General features: G+C 42.2%; 1 protein-coding gene across 8 annotated transcripts in view; it reads right to left on the bottom strand.

Moving 5' to 3' along the window:
• EPB41L3 (erythrocyte membrane protein band 4.1 like 3) overlaps window positions 1–20,232 on the bottom strand; it is a 168,806-nt gene that overhangs the window by 84,115 nt on the left and 64,459 nt on the right. The window lies entirely within an intron of this gene.

Genomic DNA, 20,232 nt, shown 5'->3' with positions numbered 1-20,232 from the left:
TCCATTCTTCACCGAGCAAGTGCCCTTCCTGTGCTTTCTCAGAACCCTGTTGGCCGCTTTTGAGTGAACAGTGACCACGACACTAGAGGCTTCGTTGGCGACGTGGAACGGGTCCCACACTGGACAAGCCCTGGGTGCGGCTGGAGGGAGGCTGGGAGACCCATCTCTCCCTCCTTCACCAGCGAAAATTCACAGCTTCTTCCTGGCTTCCTCCTGTTTCCCCTGACAGTTGAAAAAGGAGTTTGTCTCGGCTCATAAGGGACTCACATGATGTTTCTTAATATCTAATAATCTTCTTCTTCTTTTTTTTTTTTAAAGACTTTATTTATTCAATTGACAGAGAGAGAGACAGCCAGTGAGAGAGGGAACACAAGCAGGGGGAGTGGGAGAGGAAGAAGCAGGCTCCCAGCGGAGGAGCCTAATGCGGGCTCAATCCCAGGACTCTGGGATCACACCATGAGCTGAAGGCAGACGCTTAACGACCAAGCCACCCAGGCGCCCCTAATAACCTTCTCTTACACCTAAAAACACCTTCTAAAATAGAACCACCATCTTGTAATGGTTTGCTAGTCAAGACACATAAGTACTTTGTGCCTTAGTTTTCCCATCTGCCAAATGAGGGAATTGACCTGACCATATCCAAAGAACTTATTTTCTGGGGTTCCTCTACTGGGCATGCCACTATGCTTAAGGCAGGGTTTTTTTTGCTTGAAACAGCAAGAGAGGAGCTGTGCCAGCAGCTACCATGTCATTTTAAGTAATTTCTTATCTTAGCTATGGTAAATATCTCAAAAACAAATATCCCAGACTGTCACATGATTTCCTTTCCTAATTCTAATTTTATGGTAAAAATATCAGGAACAAAGGGTTAGTGTAATACTCTAAGCAAATGATATACCCGTTAGTATAATACAGAATTATCAAAATACTACTCCATAGTAAAATCACCATTTACTTCCTATCTTCACAACACGTACTGGAGTATGTTTAATAAATTGAAAAGGGAACATACAAATACCAATCCATGTTATAAACTAAATGCTACATCCATGTTTTGTATCTAAGTTTCCTTTTTATAATCACCAGCTATTCTTTCTGTTGAACAAAAGATGTATCAACTTGCCATGTGCTCAGTTGCCCAAAGCATATGTAAATATCAAGACCAAACACTGAACAAGATAGTGATCCAAATAAAATGAACACATTTTTTTTCTCTTACATTTTAGATTTGTAGGCAAATCTTGAAAGTAAATATATTCTTCTTTGTATGCTTTTACTAGAAAGTGTGAAGTCCACAGAAAAGACAGAGAGGAGGAAAGGTGGTGGTACGGTGTAATCCAGAGCCTGTGATCAAATTCGACCTTTTAGAAGGGAGAGGGTCAATTTTAATAGTTCAGTTTGCTGAACTCTCAACTAAGTGCCAAATATAAATCAAGCACTGCCCATGGTTTAGAAACAGAAATAAGATATGTTGTAACCCTCCTCACCCCAAGGAGTGGAAGAAATGGACTCTTCTCAGAATCCATTTTTTTTCCATCTCCCTTTCAGTAATTAAACTTTGTTTTAGCTAGTATTCCTCCATCCAGCTTGCGACCACCATGAGTTGAGGCCAGGTGATGAAGTCTGGACCAATGAGAAAAGAGAGACTATGTCTCCAGTGTTGAGGACATCTTCATAAAGGCAAGGGCACTTGCCCTAGGCTCCCTTTTCTCACTGGCTAGGGAAAAATGATCAACATTATCACCATAGACTCAGTCATGGAGGCCCCAAATTCAGGAGGATGCCGGGGCTGCCCCTTCCAACCTGGGCCCCTGGATGAACTCCCGGAGCATAGCTCAGCCGCTCTGGATTGTTTCATGCGGCAGAAATTCACTTCTGTTTTCCTTGAACCTCGCTACACTTACTCAGGGCCAATCTAATACATATCCTTCAGATTAAAATTCTACCAAAATATAGTCATGCTCTAGTGGCTTCCGTCTCAGCAAAACAAAGTAGCCTTCCCTCAATCTCACACCCTCCATCAGCTACAACCATATTTCTCTTGCTTTCCACTCATAGCTTCTCAAAAAATTGTGTTAACCCTCACAGTTTTCTACTTCCTCCTTTCCCCTCTCCCTGCAAGGACCGCAGTCTGACTCCCACTGAGGTGGACAGTGCCACGGACTACCCACTCTCTTCTGTCCTCATCTCATTTCACCTCTTAGCAGCCCCAGCCCAGGTGATGAGACTCTCCCTGTCAGCATGTTTCCCTCCCTTGGGGTTCAGAACACACCACACCGTCCTGCTTTTCTCCTATCTCTCAGGCTACACCTTCTCATTCTCTTTTACAGGCTACCTCTTATCCAACCTCTACCTGTGGGAATCTCTTGGAAATCGCCGTTCAGGCTCTCTCCTCTTCTCATTGACATTTTCTCCCACTTAGTGCTATGCTTTCCCAGGGCTTTAAATACTTCCCAGAAGCCAACTGCTTATAGACTCATATCTCTGGTCTGAACCTCTGTTCTGAGGTTTAAAACCCAACTGCCCACTTGACATTCCTCACTGATAGCTCACAAGTACCTCTAGATTTTTCTCTCTCAAGTCTGTTCCTCCCCTCCCTCTTCTTCCTCACCCCCAAAAATGGCAATGTCATTCCTTCAAGCCAGAATTCCAGAAATCAGCCCTGACATTTCCTTTTCCTTACTTTCTCTAACTAATATAGGAAAGTTTTGCAAAATATGTTTTGCAAAATATATAATTTTGCACATACATATACAAATACCTATATAAATATTTCCAAAATATATCTTGAATTGGTCCCCTGCCACCATGCAAGCTATCATTTCTTTCCTGAACTCCTTAATAAACCTCCTCTTCCCTGTCTCTTCCTGCCCACCTCTATTCTGCTCTTCATAAAACATAAATCTAGTCACAGCACTCATGTTAATAGCTTCCCGATGTGCTTAAAGGAAAATCCAAACTCTTAACTGCCATGGCCTTCCAGCACAAGCCTAGGCCTCAACACCCAATCCATGCCCAGTGACACTGCCTACCCCTCTCTCCCACGATGATCTGGACACATGATCTCCTTTTGGATGGCAAAGCCCAGCAAGGTTTTCTGCCTCCAGGTTTTTTAGACACTCTGTGCTCTGTGAGAACATTCTTTCCTCTGCTCTTCAAGTGGCCAACTTTGCGTTCCTCAAGTGTCAGCTTGAGAGAGCCATTCCCTTTTTACATCCTTACCCTACATGCAGTACCAGTACCAACATAGTACCTGGACCATAGTAGGCATGTGAATAATTTGAAGAACAACTAATAAAATCAACTCCATTATTATCATATCCACCTACATATGTGAATGTGTAATAACTGCTCTTCATAGCCTTTAGCCATTGTAAAATTTCTCAAGTGAGGAAAAAGTAGGTATTTCTATGTTTAACGGGAAACAGAACTCAGTTACAACTTTCAGAGCTGAAATCGCCCTGCAGGTAATAGATCCTGTTGCTGATTATTTTACCAGTAGGGCAAAGGATTTTCCAAAAACTCAAGAAGAAAATGTTTAAGTGGTTTAGAGAATCTCTGTAAGAGTAACCAAAGAGTCACTAGATCATAAAGTTAAAAAATAAAATGCAAACGACTAAGAAAGAGTACTTTTTAAAAAGATGCTTACTTTTCTTCCCAGACAGGGCAGTTCTTACGTATAAATCATATTTTAAAAATGCTGGATATCTTCAAGGTCTTCTATTTTCTGTGAGTATCATATTTAAGAGTCTCTATTTTGTGTGTTTCGGCAAATAGCTCTAACTTAATAATTAGATGTCAAAATGGTTACTGAAGCAAAACCAGAATCATATCTCAAAACAGAAACATTTTAGTTCATTTCACTTTAACATGTATGTACAATCTTTATAGATCTAATACATGAAAATAATTAGCAGCAAATAAGTTGTCATGTGTGTGCCTGGATGACAGACTTAATTTCTTTGGTCTCCTGCTTCCTCTTCCATGAAACAAGGGGTTCAGTCTAGAAATTAGTGATGACTGAGTGAGGTTGGTGTGGGGAAGGGAATGAAAGATGCCAGACTTCCGATCTTCTTACAGTTTACCTTCTTACAGAAGTCTCTCACCTCTCTTACCACGTTCTTTCAGTCTCCTTGTCTTTGTAAACACAAGGAGTTTTTACACGAATGTAGTTTTAGCGTAGACGCCATTGGAGTGGACATATCAACACACTCTAAACTTTAAGAAGTTGTCCAATGCGTGTTAAAATAGAAAACTTTCTAAACACATGACGTTAGCCCCTTGATAAACATGGACTGAAAGAGAAAAATTAGTACAAGAACATCTCAATTTTGAGTTTCAGTGTTATTATTCTGATCATGAAACCATTTTGTGACCTGCTTTTCTCTTTGATTTCATGACTTGTCCCTAAGGCAGAAAGCCAGCTCTGCAAAAGCCGAGCAAAAATGCAAAACAGAAGCCAGCAACCACCTATCAACTATTTAAATAATAAAATAACCTACCATTATTTTCTACCTACAAATATACCATATGATACCTTACCTGTCATAGATCACATAAATCACAGAACCTCAAACCTTGAATAAACTCCTATGCACTTGTCAAATATTTCTGAAGCATATTATTTTCCCCAGCACTACATGCATAATATAATGAATGAAAATCATTGCTGTTTCTTGACTAATTGTAATAAAATAAAACTTTCATTGCGGCTGAGAAATAGTAGAGCAATAAACCTTAAAAATGTAAGGCTTTTTAGTTCTGGAGTCTCACTAGAATCAATAATATAATTCCACCTATCTGAAAGGGCTCGAATTCATACTGTACCGATCAGTAAGCAGCATGGACAGCCTACATCAATAAATCCAGTGTCAAAACCTTTAAGTCTTCTTCCCTACCCACCTGCTATACAAGCGAGTGATGAACTAATTTTTAAATGGCAAACAATTAAAAGCATAAGCATCTAAATACAGTACTTCTAACTTTAACTCATTATTTTCATCATTTTAGAGTGTGCACTTCCGGTCTTATACCCAAATGCCAAAACATTTTCTTAAAGCAGATTTGTAGGATATTTGCATTGCTTTGGTTTTTCTTTTTTCTTATGCTCACTCCTTGCTTTCCTGGATGACCCTTGCCACTTAAAGTCGCACACTTCCCTTTCCAGTTCACTGAAGTCTCCTGTTGTCCAATGCTCCCTCCTCCTCTGATATACTCACTCTGGTCTCAACATAGCTGTCAATGATTTCAGTTACTGGAAGTGAACGCCATCACTTGCAATTCCAAACAGAAAGCAACACAAAATGTTTTGGCTTAAACTCTGCCCTTTCTTGAAACTAAGTTTACCCGATCAGCTGTGTTCTGCTCCAGCTAAAAAAAAAAAAAAAAAAAAAAAAAAAAATCCTGAATCACTAGAAACCCTGAATCCTAAAAGTTGAGGTAAAGACTTTCATTGAGTATTCCGGTGGGATGGCAAGAGGATCCTCTATCTTTTCAAGAAACAGTAACTGTATTCATTACTCCTCTCCCAGGGAGAGATTTAGTAAATGACTAAGAAATTAAGAGATAGTGATGAGCTTCCAAGGAGGCCCCGTGCAGGTATAAATGAAGCCACAGTCCCAATCCCCAGTCTGTTTCACCTACAAAAACTGGTCATGGCTTTGTTCCTTTTCAGCTCCAATTTTCTATTCCATAGAAGACAGAAAGTCAATTCATCGTCATCTTTTCCACTTTTAGAAGTAGCATTTTAAAATCTCTATCTCCTAACTAAATGACTGCTTAATTAGCTTCTCTATTCAAATGTACCTCCCTCTCTTGCTGATATTAAAATTCAATCATATTAAAAGACACCAACCTAGCAAGGACTTACTGCAGGAAAATGCTCAATGTAAATCTCTGTCATTTACGCATAAAACAGGATTTCTACTGAATAGCCAAGTACTTTGTTAAAAAAAAAAACAAAAACAAAAAATACTTTATACCGTTTACTTGACTTCAGGGATATAAGACTAAAATGGACTTTTTTTTTTAAAGCAAGTTTTTTTCTCTATTTCAAATATAAATTCATAGAAGAGAGCCTAGTATATAAATGTCAATATTTGTGACTAAGGAATAGTATCCACCATCAATTGTGAGCAAACTATAAAATGGTAATATCACCTGGCACTTCTACTAGATTCTGTCTATTTGCATCAGAAGAAGGGGGAAAAAAGCCCTAGTACCATCCATCTTAAAAACAACAACAACAACAAAAACAAAAAAAACAAAAAAACCCCAAAACAACACAGGAAACCAAGTCAGCCTGCTCTTGAGCCACTCACACTCTACTCTTCCATACCCACCATCCTTCCCCTCCAGTATGGTCCTACCTCTTTAGAACCATGCTTATGGAAGGAAACATCTTCCCATGTGGTCACCACACCATCCCACACGCACTCTTTAGTGTCCCTCGTTATTCTAGTACACCTCACCAAGGTTACCAATGACCTCCCTACAAGCCACTAAATCCCAGGTGACATCCCTTCTCATCTTTGAATTCTCTGCTTTGGATACTCGTGATTTTCCTATCTGTTCTGGCTACTCTTTCTGATTTCCCTTGGCCTCTTCATGGCCTGTTTCCCATTTTTCTCTTTCTAAACTTGCTAGGTCTCTAGGAGTCCATCACATTCTCCAAACCCTCTTTCTTGGAGAGCTCCTCCACTTCATTTCAAATAAAACAACAGCTCCAAGATAGAAGTTCCTCAATTTGGAACTTCTCTGAGCTACAGACCCATATATACAACTTGACTTCCCACCTCGCTTACCTGGATATCTCAGAGGCACCTGAACTGAATGCTTCTCCATCCAAACCCATGATGCCCCCACGCTCCCAGCCTGTCTGCTCTACTGTGGTCTTCCCCATTTCAGTATGTGGGCTTCCATCTGTTCAGCTGCTCATGCTAGGGATTGGAACAGCACCCTCTCCTTACTCTCATCTCAATCTGTCATGTCAGCCTACTGCACCTCTTGAGTTGTGTGCAAAGAAGGAAGACAGCAGAGAGTTCTATCCAGAGATTACTAATCAGACAAGGGCAGAGCAGTGTGAAAAATCAGCTGCACTTACTTGTGTGAGAGCATGTGGTCTGCTGCAGCTGGAACATAAGGGGTGTGTGGGTGGTGACGAGGGGCGATGAGACGAGCCAGGCAGAAGTCAGGTCCTGCGAGGCTGTCTGATCAGGCCAAGGAGATTTCATGACGTTGCACAGAGACCACCACACTGGCGGCCACAAGGATGACTAACATCAGAAGGGGTCAGCTGGACTTTTTCATTGTTTCAGTTCAAAACTAGACCAACTAGATAAAGCAAGGAGGCCCCAATGGGGCAGCGGTAGACCAGTTACTCCTCAAAGCACAAAACAGTGGGATTCAGGACCAGTCATTACCAAATATCTTTGAAAACTGGACAACAGAGTGTTGAGATGCTAAGTGTTTCTGACTAGCAGCAGGGACGATGGATAGTTTTGTTTTCTTTTTTTCAAATAAGCTTTTTGGCCATTCTAACTTCAACTCTTATAAGCCAATATACCAACTCCTATTGGCTGACTTTAAGATTATGAAGCAAAAAGCTGGAATTTCTATGACGATGACACGATCATTCAAAAATTACTTTCACCATGATGACTGTAAACCTGCCGGATTACCAAGATCCATCTTTATGGAGACAAAGATTTCATGACAGCACGGCACATCTACAATTCAGAGTTGGGACACTAAAAAACAAGACCAAAAACAAAAAAAAAAAAAACAAAAAAAAAAAAGAGGCCACAGTCCCCTGCTTCAGGGAGTGTACATTCTGACAGGTGATCCCGAGAAGAAAACCAACTACGGCACCCAGGATGAGAAGCAAGCCCAAAGAAGGGGGCTTTCAACAAGTCTGCAGGGGCAGAGAGGGCTTCCGTGGGAAATAACCCTCGTTTGACAGAAAAATAATCACAAACCTTCTGTCCCAAGTGAAATGACTCGTTTTAAGCGTGAGGTGCAAGTAAAAAATCGCAGGCTACTTCAGGAGGATAAAGGGAAGTCAGGGATCCATCAAAGCACGGGAGAGGCACCCTGCTGGACCAGAAGGACACAAACCAGCCTCAAGTGGGCCACGTGCTCTGTGACCTCAATGGAATGCGTCTTCTCTTCTGTTCTAAAATTCCAAAATTCTAGGACTCCTGAGGGCCAGAGATACTGTTGTATTAACAGCATGAAATCTACAGAAATTCTGTCCTTTAAGATAAGAGATGACAGATACCGATCTCACCCACTGGCCCCCAGGGCATAATGCAACTAGGGCAGGCAATCATGGCGCCATAGAGAGAAAGCCGGCCCCCCACCACCGCACGGTCAGCTGAAGGCTTCATTAACTGACTCAATTACGGTTTTCTCTCACTGAAGCAATACTTTACCCAGATCATCTGAAAAAGCTGAAGGAAACACTCTTAGTTTATGTAATACATTGGAAAAACCTGGCTTATTTTTGGTAAGCTTTTAGCTTTTCAAGCTCACAACTGTTTAGAGCTCTGTGTGAAAAAATTAACAAACGCAGCTCAGAATACAGACAGAGATGATGACTATGAGCATGTCCATCTTGTCAATATGCATTCATATCCTAATCCAATGGGTACCAAACACCGGGGCATAAAATCTCACGTATCTTCGAAATACCAAGAATATTTGGTTGTTCCCACAAGCCCCCTCAATACTTTTCAATAAACCAAGGAAGCCGCTGACTGCTACATATACGGGGGCTTATGTGAGTGAAGAACAGAGTTGAGTGAGAGCACTAATCCTGAACTCCAGAGGCTGGGGAAGAGTACCTCATAGGCCTGAGTGTTTGTTCTGATATTTTATAGGAAAGTGTACATTCACAGCAATGACACAGCCGCACACACTCACCAAGTTTCTTTACTTTTGGTTGGAAATTTATCAGTTAAGGTTAGAAATACTGGCTACATCATTTCTTCATGCATTAATACATTCCTTCGACAAATGTTTCCTAAATTACTGTTCTGGGGCCTGGGGATACATCATATAAAGACAAATGGGTCTCTGTGCTAGTGCAGCCTACGTTCTAATTGGAGGGAGAAAACCCTGTCAGCTACAGATAGATGTTATTAGATAATCCAATCTTAAGTAGATGACGGCTGCTTACATCTGGTGATTAGGGAGGGCTTCTCCAAGGAGGGGATATTTAAGGCAGCATTCTGACATCCAGAAGCTTCTGCCGGTGAAGACACAGCATTGGGATAATACCTTCCAGAAAGACTCGTGTCCAGGTCCGATGAACAAAATGAGCTTGGTGTGGTCAAGAAATGAAAAGAAAGTGGAGGTAGCTGGGACCCAGCAGGTGCAGGGAAGAATGTTGTAGAAGATGTGAGCAGGGGCCAGACTGCGAGGGTCTTGGTAAGTCTTATGTGGCTGGATTTTATTTTAAATGCAATGGAGCATTTCAAGGTGAGGAATGATCAGGTCTTACTGATACCACTCTGAGTAAGGGTGGGAGCAGGGAGAGCAGTTAGCGCTCTGGCAACAGTCTAGGCGAGAGAACCTGGAGCAGGAGAGGAGATGGTGAGGAGGGGAGCCCTCCTAGTGCCAGCTGAAGCTCTGACTGGAACTTTGAGAAGACCGGGGAAATAGATTATGCAGGCAGGCAAACACTCTCAGAAGCCTTAGGTCTCTTAGAAACACGGGGATCCCTAAAGGTGAAAAAATGGCACAGAATGCACTCCCCAACAGGGAGGGAGCCCGCCCACCATCACGTCAGGTTTCCATCATGATTCCTCTAGGTGGTGCTCCCTCACCTTCAACAAGGGAAATCATCTGTGCACACTATGCCATCAGCAATCATTTTTTTATAATAATTTTTTATATTATGTTAGTCACCATACAGTGCATCCCCAGTTTTTGATGTAAAGTTCCATGATTCATTATTTGCGTATAACACCCAGTGCACCATGCAATACGTGCCCTCCTTACTACCCATCACCAGCCTATCCCAGTCCCCCACCCCCCTCCCCTCTGAAGCCCTCAGTTTGTTTCCCAGAGTCCATAGTCTCTCATGGTTCATTCCCCCTTCTCATTACCCCCCCCCTTTCTTCTTCCCTTTCTTCTCCTACCAATCTTCCTACTTCTTATGTTCCATAAATGAGTGAAACCATAAGATAATTGTCTTTCTCTGCTTGACTTATTTTGTTTAGCATTATCTCCTCCAGTCCCGTCCATGTTGCTGCAAATGTTGAGAAATCGTTCTTTTTGATGGCTGAGTAATATTCCACTGTATATATGGACCACATCTTCTTAATCCAGTCATCTGTTGAAGGGCATCTCGGCTCCTTCCACTATTTAGCTATTGTGGACAATGCTGCTATGAACATTGGGGTGCATATGGTCCTTCTCTTCACTATGTCTGTATCTTTAGGGTAAATACCCAGTAGTGCAATGGCTGGATCATTAGGGTAGCTCAATTTTTAACTTTTTAAGGGACCTCCACACTGTTTTCACAGTGGCTGTACCAACTTGCATTCCCACCAACAGCGTAAGAGGGATCCCCTTTCTCCACATCCTCTCCAACATCTGTTGTTTCCTGCCTTGTCAATTTTTGCCATTCTAACTGGTGTAAGGTGGTATCTCAATGTGGTTTTGATTTGAATTTCCCTGATGGCTAATGATTTTGAACATTAGCAATCAGCAATCATTTTTAAAAACATCTCATTCAGGTGAGAAGCAGTGCCTGGCTTTACTTATAACTGAATGTATTCTAGTGGTCTAAGTGACGGTTCGAGTTTCAAAAAAAGAAAGAAAGAGAGAGAGAGGGAGGGAGGGAGGGAGGGAGGGAGGAAAGAAAAGGGAAAAAAAAAAGCAAACAGAAGAATAGGAAAAGCTTTGGCCTTTACGGGTACAGAATATGTTTCTAGACTTGATCTGAGAACATACTAATGGCTAAACGGCATTTGTACCTATATGCTCCTTTTACACACAATCTGGCAGAGAATTTCAGTCTCCATGAAACTTGAACATGATCACCACTGAGATGCTGTCACCTGAACACATGCCAGTAGAGTTTTTATAGGCTTTACACAAGAATCCTGCTGATGCTATGAAAAGGTTTTATTTGAATTTAGAAATTGTCCATCCATGAATTATATCTTGGTCTGGGTTGTATGTAGAAAACAACCACCTTACAAAAAACAGGGCAGTGTTTCCCCACAACATATTTACATGTTTGTCACTTTGACAAGCATTTTATTTTTTTAAAGATCTTATTTATTTGAGAGAGCGTGCACACAAGTGGGGGGGAGTGGCAGAGGGAAAGAGAGAGGACCCCGGGGATCATGACCTGAGCTGAAAGCAGAAGCTTAACCGACCGAGCCACCCAGGTGCCCTTTGACAAGCATTTTAATGTATTATTTGATATCCACCAAAAACACTCTATAGAGCTGTCCCTGGGATAGGAAATTGCCAAATATCTATTTATTTTCAGGAGTTAAGATGAATACTTGTAGCAGTTCATTAGTGTTCCCTATCACTGAACTAGAGTTCAGAGTGGATTATGGCTTCATTTCCCTTAGCCAAAGACATTCCCATAGTATTCTTGAGGTTTTAAGCAAAAAATCAAATCCAAACTGCAATTTCAGACTACCAATGAAATACAAAAGAGCATAGTGTTCAGCCTGTATGGCAAACTGAATCCTAGAAAGTGGGAGGGGATACGATAAGCATAGCAACTCTTCTCTCCACTTTCTGTTAAACATAAATCACTCTTTTGGGGCACCTGGGTGACTCAGTCAGTTAAGCGTCGACCTTCGGCTCTGGTCATGATCTCAGGGTCCTGGGATAAAGCCCAGTGTCAGGCTCTCTGCTGAGCACGGAGTCTGCCTGTCCATCTCCCTCTGTGCTCGCTCTCTCCCTCTAATAAATAAACAAAAATCTTTAAAAACATAAATCAGGGGCGCCTGGGTGGCTCAGTCTTAAGCATCTGCCTTTGGCTCAGGGCGTGATCCCAGGGTCCTGGGATCGAGCCACACATCAGGCTCCTCCACTGGGAGCCTGCTTCTTCCTCTCCCACTCCCCCTGCTTGTGTTCCCTCTCTCACTGGCTGTCTCTCTCTCTCTCAAATAAATCAATAAAATCTTAAAAATAAGTAAATAAAATAAAAAAAAACATAAATCACTCTTTCTTAGGAAGAAACTGTCATTATGTCCTTAACATGTATAATTCAAACACAGCATTTTGCTTCTCAACTGAACACTCTACAAATATAAAATACTGCCTTATACGGCTTCCTAAAAGCAGTTTATTTTCTAAAATGCATAGGATCTTTATGAGTTTGACAGCTGACATAATTTCTCATACATCTTTGGTGATTTCACTTGTTTTTTTAAATTAACAGGGTATGGTGCTTGAGAAAGTAAGGAAACTTGCTCACAGGTCACCCACGGTTGCACGGTACTAAGCTCCTCCCTTATATTCTCTTACACAAACTCCCCTCTGACCACAGGATAGGTGGGCACAGTGAGGTTAGTGCACACCTTGCCCAAAGTCACAAAACAATAAACACAGAGCCAAGCATTAAATCTGAGTTTCTGCCACTAAGAGCAAAAGCTCTTCCTTTCACACAAGTTTATTAGGTATACCAATAAAATCTGCTATTAGCTTCTTATTCCAGAACTGGACAACTTTTCAAAGTTATTGTTCATTATGATCTAGAATTCCATATTGCTAATATGCTATTTTACTTCTACTTAACATAAGTCAAACAATAATAAACTATAAAATTATATTTTTTAAAGACTATTTTTACTACTACTTATTTTTAAGTGTGTGTGTGTGTATATATATGTGTGTGTATATATATATATACACACACACACACACACACATAATGACAGTACTGGTTTCTTCCTTAATAAAAAGAGGTTTCTAATCTAGTATAAGCCTTCAGGATTCTGTCCCAGGTTGCCATTTTATTCCTGGAAAACCAAAAGTAAATGATCATTGTCACTTCTAGAGAAAATGTGAATGGTACTGATTCTGTTTCTCTAGATACCTAACTATTTATAACTTTCCACTGATGGTGGCTAAATTTAAGCCTTAAATGGACAAGCCTAAGTTTTAATCAGTTTCAACTTTGCAAGTGTTGTTGGTGGAAGGCCTCAAATTGACAAGAAGCCAGTAACATACGTTTCAAGTGTATAAACGTCCAACGCCACTGTTCAAAATTTTCAAGAATTTCACAGCTAAAATCAAAAGAGAGTAAAGGAAATAGTGTATTTCTTCTGCACTGTTGGCCAATTCTATCTCTGGAAAGAACGTATTAGCCAAAAGAGATCTTTGGCACCTTAATGCAGGAGCATATTTTTCTATTACCCAACATCTGACTCTGCATCTGTGAGAAATGAGGTGTGAACCATATAGACAGTGAATAAATTAAAACAGAGTCAGATTCCATACAGTCATCTACGAGCAAACAGCTCTCTGACTCCTTCTGAAATGGGTCTCTCTCCCATAGAACCATTCATTTTAAAAAACAAGGGAAAGGTTAGGGCAAAAACTTTCAACCTTTCACCTTAGTGAGGGGCAAGAGAGCCCCTGACATCTGGGGCTCCCGGCCAGGAATCCACACTTCAGGTTTCTCTTCACAGGCGACCATGCCAGAGAGTTGAGGACAGCTAGAGCAAGAAGAATGGTGGTCTCAAAATGACCCAGGAACAAATAACCTGTCCTCCAATGCCCTGTCTGTCCAGACAAATGTCACATACAAACGGACGGCAAATAGCGAATGAACAAACAGTTGGGGCTTCTGAGTTTCACAAATACAGGACAGAACAGTGCATCTCACTTCTATCTAGGGGCCCTGTAAATTCAGAGGAATGGCAGCACATGGATCCAGCCTGTCCATTTTCTGTAACTGCGTGCAGGATTCAAGGCTTTTCTCCCCGTGGTTCACTCCTTACAGCAAACTCCATGCGGGCACCCAAAACTCATCACAGAAGGACATGCGGTGAGTATGAGAAAGAAAACAAAGGGGGAAACAAACTTTTCAAAAAACCCAGAAAGGTAGGCTGCCTGTCAATATTTGTGTCTTTACAAACACGCATCTTCACATGAGCCCTGAAGACTCACACAACAGGAATCACATGTGAGCAAATCAATAAAGAAATATGGGGTGAAAAAAAAGCATTACTGCTAAGAAAAAAAAATTCAAATACACGGGAAAATTCTAGGCTTTCTATTATTGTTCCCATTTAGTACTCATAAAATCATAAAAAGTAACCATTATCGGCATCCTAGTGGTAATTAAACGTATAAATGAATGAATGGTTGAAAACATCAGCGTCGTTTAACATAAATGCCCCGAGTCACAAATCTACAAGACAGGTCTTGGCAGATCAAACCCAATTCAGTCTGACCCCTCAAGCCCTCGGCTGTTCTACTGCACTGAGCAGAAATGACCCTAAGTTAATAGTTCTCAGCTTCTCCACACAGAAGATGCTAAATTTTATCAGTTTCCCTTTTTAATCTTGACATTTTTCTAGGACATTTCTGTACTCCAAAACCAAACGGACAGAATTTGGTTTTTCCCAAGTTAGACAGCACGGCATCTCCGCCATCCCACAATTAATTAACTAAGCATTCAGAGACTCTTCTCCCAAGTCCTACAGCGAGGGGAAATGGGAGCTCCTGTAGCAGTTCGGATCCCCCTATACTTTGGGGTTTTGACAGACTGAATGTTTTCATCCTTCAATAAAATCTGTGAGGACAAGTATTTAATTATTCTGTTTTTACTGCAGTGCATCATCGACTTTTATCTCTAGGCTGGTAATGGATGAGGACCACAGAGAATGTTCTTAAAAGATCTCACTGGCACACAAAAGAGCCGGCTGAGAACAGCGCCTCAGCACGTTCTCTGAGGGTGCCGATAAGAGGCTTCCTTATTCCAGAGCTGTTCACTGGCTGCCTGGAGCACTGAAAGGTTCCCCATTTGCTACTCAAGTTCTCTGTAAGGAAAGCTTTCGGGCCCAGCCCAGCCACCATCTTGCCTCCTGCCTCCGAGGTGACTCAGCAGATAAAAATGCCGCGGGGGCTGGAGCTGCCTTGGATATTCTGATTACTGGGGTTGAATTTCCCACTCGATGTGCTAAAAATGACTGAACGGCTACAGGTGTGATGTTCCATTTATATTCTTTTTCTCTAATGGGCAACTAAGCCAATGAACAGCTCTTTCAATTTTTAGATCCACATATTTCCAGTTCAATGGAGATTAACTTAAAACCCTACAGACAAAAATAAACTTGAAGAAAAACTGAAAGGCTGAAATGCAGTTCATCTTAAGAAAATTTTTACAGGTTCTTTATGGTCTATTTTTTTTTTTAAGGTTTAACTACAGCAATACCTGCTTCACTTCCTATGTTGACAATTTTCTTTTTTAATCACTAACCTTTTCACAATGAAATTCATTTTAAATCCTTTAACCTGTCCATTTGAAATGGAAGCAAAATAACTCTGTCTAGGTGAAAGCTTTCTCTGTAAAGAAGCCACACTAATTCCTTGCTTTCAAACTCTTCTGCTCAGAGGGGTCCTCAAACAGTCTGGGAGAGCAGAGTCAGGGGGAGAAGATGAGAACAAGCTGCAAAAGCAAAATTGGGACCGATAAGAAGAGAGGATGACATTGGTACCGACACGTTTACCAGGGGAACTCCTCCTGGAAGGGATCACAAAGATACCAGGCAGATGGCTGCCCGGACACTTAGGGGTGTTTCTGATCTAGAGGAAGACAGCCGAGGACAGACTGAACTACGCCCTGAGAGCAGGGAGGCCATTCTTCCTGATGGAAGGGATGGGTGACTATCAACAGGGGCCATGCAGTTGGAGAGAGGAGCGCTAACTACGACCTCTGGAAAGGCTGTGGATTCAACGTCCAAACTCACCATGAGAAGACAAAATTTAAGTGAGAAACCAAAATATTAAGAGTGATCATTTCTGGATGGTTAACTCTCTTTTTCGGATTTTCTACAAAAGTATGTCGTACAAGCAGAAGACAACAAATCAACAAAACACCTCTTCGTAAAAATATATTTATCACTTCTTTAAAATACTTTTTTAGCTGGGTGACTTCCCCCCGTTTTGACTTAAATTTTTTACAGAAAAAAGGATTAATTCTAATATTACACTTCCGAAGTGCACCTGTTTATACTCCACTAACATAACTTGGTGCCTCCATGAAGTGGATGGGACAAATCACGGAAGGTTGAGACTGCAGAGAATGACACTCAGGCCACTTGGATCAGAATCCCCTGCGGCTCTGGTAAAATTGCATATTCCCCAGACCTAGCAGCAGGTGTGGAGAACCTTTGGCATAGGGACGCCTGGGCTCCACCCCCACCAATTCAACCAGAATCCCTGGGGGCAGGTCACCAGCATAGCTAATTTTTAAAAGCGAGTCAGGGATTCTAAAATGCAGGCTGGATTGAGAACAGTATAGAACAGCATTTCTGCACTCTTAATGAGCACCCAGGGGATTCTTCCTCTAAAGGTTGCTAACCACTGCTCTGTAAGGAAATTGAAAGTCCCAGAGCTATGGATCGCCTGCATCTGGAGACAAAAATGACAAGTAGATAACAACCAATCACTGGCACTGGTCAAGGCTTATATCCATTTGTGCTTATTTTGGTTACTGCCACCAAATCGAGTCAGCGGTTTTGCTGCCTTTTGCATTTCATGTGTATATATGCGCTATTTTGCGTTTTTGCTGGTTTATGCAAAACATGTAGGCAGACTCTATGTTTTTGCATTTCAAGGTCTTCGCTTTAATAATATGTAATACTCATTACCAGCCATATTTCGAAATGTATTCCTCTGCCTCAGTCCTGCTCAATCTTCTTCCCAACAGAATATTCAGTAATAACTGGTGGAAAGAGTATTATCCACCTGTCAGTGACAATTATTACGAAGTGAGGTTGCGAACGTTGTGTTTCCTCAAAGTTGAAAAGAAAATCTTATTTGCTCTTCTCTCCAAGAAGTACCTCTTTTAGAATGAAACGGGTTTCCCTTGAGGAGAGGACAATTGGGGAGGGAGAGGAAGAACAGTGGAAGAGAGGAAGAAAGGAAGGAAAATAAATCCGGACAACTCAACCAGCCCTCACCCAACACTTGCAACTCAATTCCACAAAAACTGCTGAGTACTTGCCGGTCAGTCAGGGTCCTGGTCACTCAACAGAAGAGGTAACAGATACACCAAAATCATCTTTAAAAAAAAAAAAAAGGCCTCATGGCCAAACCTCTTATTTACCCAACCCTGGATGTCAAGCAAACGGCCATATCCTTTTCTGATAACATCGTGACTATATTCTTTTCATCCTGGCAGCCCTGTTGAGCTGAGTAAGGACAACTGGAGCCAGCACTGGGTCCAAGGAGATTTCAAGCACCTTTCATCAAATTCAGTCTGTGATCAAATATCCCAGCTAAGAACTAGGAACATGGCATTTTTATAGCTTGAGAAACATTGCTTATGAAAAGAGTATAAAATAGTAATAAAATAAGGCCACAGATTATAACCTACTTGCTTTTGTTTTCTACTGGTATTTGTCCCTAGCTGAGTTCTTACAAGTTTGGAATTGAGAGGCTATTTCTTTCTATGCTATAAAGTATTTTCAATAGCTCCCCATCCCTTTCTTCTTCCTCATGCCACACTAAGGGCAGCCACATCCTGAGCCTTCATGACCCTCAAGCTTCACTTTCAACCTCACAACATGAGCTTCTGCAATCATGACCTACTGAATGGCTTGTCATTCTTCAAGGGCTCCAGGCCCTTGAATGTGCTGCCCTTGAATGTGCTGCCCCTAGAAGCTTCCAATCCACCCACTTTCCCGAGCACTACTGAACCTTATGCTTTGGCTGTGACCCCACCCCCAACTCAGATACTGTTTCCCTGTCCCCAGAAACAGTCTCGGCTGGGTGACCACTGTGTGTGTGCACATTCCCACCATTATGTGTACCTCCCTGTATTTGTAGCAACATTTGCTTCTGAGAGTCTCTGCTACCAGACACACGAGTCTGAAAGGCAAGGAATGGTTTTTGTTCTCATTCCGTACTAGAAGTCGATCTCAAACCGAAGGTGTCTAAGAGTGAACTCTGGAGTTTTGTCCCCTAATGGTTTTGTCCCCTAATGGTTTTGTCCCCTAATGGTTTTTGTCCTCATTCCGTACTAGAAGTCGATCTCAAACCGAAGGTGTCTAAGAGTGAACTCTGGAGTTTTGTCCCCTAAACCACGTCGTCCCTGACTCTTAGCCCCACCAGCCAATCCATCTTTCAACAAGTCTCAGACCAAAAAAAATACAATTGCAAAAACTAACAAAAATGTCCACATTAAGTCCTTTCAGTAACTCCCATGGCTCCACCTCCATGGCCACCCCACCTCTTCACCACTATGGCCACACCTTCCGCTCCACCACTGGCACTCCGTCCAGCCCACCATCTCTGCTTGCTAGTTACTCCATCGTCCTCCTAACTGGTCTCCCAACCTCTGTGCTTGCCAAGAGCCAGGTTGATGCCTTTGAAAAATAAAGCCAATTGTGTCACTTCTCCACTCAAACTCCTCCAATGATTCCCCATTTCATGAAGAGTACATTGTAGTCATTGCGTCCCACCTAAAAAATGATCCACAAGTGCTCCCTTGTGTTCTCCTTCTCCCCTGATTATCTGCTCTGGCCAGCCTGGCCATCATTCCTCTGTAAGGGCAGGACCCTCCCCTCCAAGGCCTGCTAGTCCACCTGGAATGTTCTCCCTTGGCTCATTCCCCACCTCATTCAAGTCTTTGTTCAAATGTACCACCTCAGTGAGGCCTTCCTTATTAACCCCCTCTGCTACCTCTCCTCCTTTCTTCTCCATAACATTTATCATTAAACTAATGTATGAAATTGTTCACTGATTTACATTGCTCTTTATCGGCTCTTCCTCCCACTGGAGGCTCCAAGCCCCAGTGACCCCACCGTCTAGAAGAGTGTCTGGCACACAGCAAGTGCTCAATGAATATCTGTTGAATGTATGGACTCCGCTTTGGATCTCTAGGCCCTTGAACAGTGAGTGTCGGGCACTTAACAGGCACTCGTTAGATGATGCTGGCTGTTAGGACACCCATCTGCTAAATTCCTGAAATGCTATTTGAAATTGTGCTGTCTGTTATAGTCATCCTAGACAAAATGGCACTACAATCAACATGTTTATTGAAATTCTTAGAACCATTTCTCAGAAAAAGACAGTATGACCTAGTGAAAGGGGCTTGGGCATTGATGTCAGACCGGTGTGAGCTAGAATTCTAGCTCTACGACCAATTAACTGAACAGCATGACCTTGCCAATCTCAGGTTTTTCATCTTTAAGTGAGCTAACCTCAGAGGCTACCTCCCCCACGCGACAGCATCCCAGTAAATGACAGCTATTGCTATCACTGTGATCATTATTGTTTCCCTTATTAATTAATTCTCAGAATGCTCTTGAGAAATTGCCCAATGTGGACTATTCTTTCAGAGAACAGGAGACAGGACAAAAGTCCAGAGGGCTTGATCCACTGTGGGAGAAAGGCACATCCAGGTCCTTGACCAGAAAAAGCAGTCACTGTTAATCTCTCGTGCTGATACCTTGGAAATCAGAGCATTAGTGCCTGAACCTCTGGACATTCTCAGTCACAGATGTTTCCTCAACTGGGATGGATTCGTTTAGGGTCTCTCCAGAACAGAGCTGAGAGCATACGGGTCAGCAGATCCTGGGCCCTAAGAACTAGAGCAAACCACTCTCCTCAGGTCCACCGCTAAGGATGGCTCTCAAATTCATGGAAACTGCAGGGCAGTTTGGATACTGGGGCTGAGTGAAGCCAGACCACAAGCACACCCCGGAAGCGGGGCCAGAATTCAAAGTACTTATACACTACTACGTTATCCCCTATCTCATGCAGAACACATCTACTCCACATGGATCTAAGAGGAGCACTCCATTAGGTGTCAAATCAAAAAGGCAAAAGTGTCTATTACCCAGAAAATGACCCATCCATCCCCTCTCCTGACCCTGACGTGCCTGACGGTGTCTCCCTTATGGTGAGGCTCTGCTACGGCTTGTCCAAGCTTGTCAAATAACAGAGCGACCAAGGGGCAGGGAAAACATCAGTGTAACATCCAAGAGGCCTAAGTTAACCTCTCTAGCTTATGTTAAGCAC

The sequence above is a fragment of the Ailuropoda melanoleuca genome, chromosome 14 (genome assembly GCF_002007445.2).
Source record: "Ailuropoda melanoleuca isolate Jingjing chromosome 14, ASM200744v2, whole genome shotgun sequence".
NCBI lineage: Eukaryota > Metazoa > Chordata > Mammalia > Carnivora > Ursidae > Ailuropoda > Ailuropoda melanoleuca.
Note: the sequence above shows the minus strand (reverse complement) of the source record. Positions and strands in the feature narration are given on the sequence as shown.